The following is a 1,449-nucleotide window of genomic DNA, read 5'->3' on the forward strand; positions in this document are numbered from 1 at the left end:
ACCACTGTTGGAGGAGGAAAGCTTACGGGCAAACAATCCCCTCCACTGTCACCTTTCAGCTTTGCACTTCTAAAGCGACAAGGAGCTGCAGGAGGGCCAGGGCTGGTGATGTTACTGAGGTACAAGCACCACCTGCATATCCATTATGTGTGAAAACAAAGATTTATGCTCGCAATTCAAATCAGCCTGTGGCACTTCAACAAGTCACTCAGCTCCTGTGCCTTCTTTTTTTCATCTGACAAATACTTGGTGAAGCCTACTTTATACGGCTACAGAAATGCGCTTTATATGGCTGGGTAGTGATGTTATCTGTGAAGAAACCGGAGGGTTTTTTTTGTCTGCATTCTAGACATGGACATCCAAAAGACAATCTCTTTTGAATAATTTTAGAAGTAAACTGTTGTTTTCTAAAGGGTGAAGAGAAAGGGATAGAAGGTGAAGAGAAATATTAAAACTATGATTTAATGATGCTAAGTGCCTGAAAAGCAGGCTGGACTTCTAGGGCAGAGAAAAACTCTAAAGCAGAGATCTGAAAAGCTTGGCAGGTTCAATGTATGTATCCAAACAGGTTTCCAAAATAGTTATTTCATTTTTTTCTGTTCTCTCAAAGCAATTGGGGAATCTTGGTACAATCTTTAGTTAGGGCAGCCAGATGGCCCAGAAGCTGTCCTGTATGGCCAACACCTCTTCCTGCTTTCAAGTGAACGCTTGCAACACATTTGAGCTTTTGGGACTTTCACACCCTCTCATTTTTGGATTATCACTGTCTATTAAGTTTCACAACTGAAAAGAAACAAAAAGCTACTCAAAAGAAGCAAACATCTGAACTTTCAACAGCCTGCCAACCCGTAAACTTCAATTTCTTAATTAGGCAAAGCTGAGCTCCACCATGGCTTCACCTGACCCATTCCATCTTGACACTAGTTGTGTTCTCTGATTGTTCTCATTCATTCATTCAGCAGACAGCTGAAGGTGCTAATGGTTTGACATGTTCCTGGGCTCTTCTCTATATAAACAGGATTTCAATAGGTCCCAGGTCCTATAGGTGGAGCTACCCAGGATTCCTGTCACCTTACAGACACTAGTTGAATTTTGCTAAAGTTTGTTCTTTCTTCCTGTGAAGAAGAGGTAATTTTTTACGTTTTAACATACTCCGGAAAGACTGCTGAAGTATTTCTGTATCCTGTCCCTACACATAAAAAGGTATGGACAATCTGAAACTATTTTGAAATACCTTATAGCTTCTAATTTGTTCCTCTGCTTATCATTTGTTCAGTCACCTCTAAGGAATGGTTCCTTATTTGATAAGAGTTTGGGAATTTTCTTTGAGATGGTCTGTCTTATAAATACTTCAAAGGGGTAGATAACCATTTAATACAGTCTCATAAATGGAATTAGCTCTCATTTGTTTCAAGAAATGAGGTATACAACACTGTATTGCCCTGAAGG

This window comes from Rhea pennata, chromosome 5, assembly GCF_028389875.1.
Source record: "Rhea pennata isolate bPtePen1 chromosome 5, bPtePen1.pri, whole genome shotgun sequence".
NCBI classification, from domain to species: domain Eukaryota; kingdom Metazoa; phylum Chordata; class Aves; order Rheiformes; family Rheidae; genus Rhea; species Rhea pennata.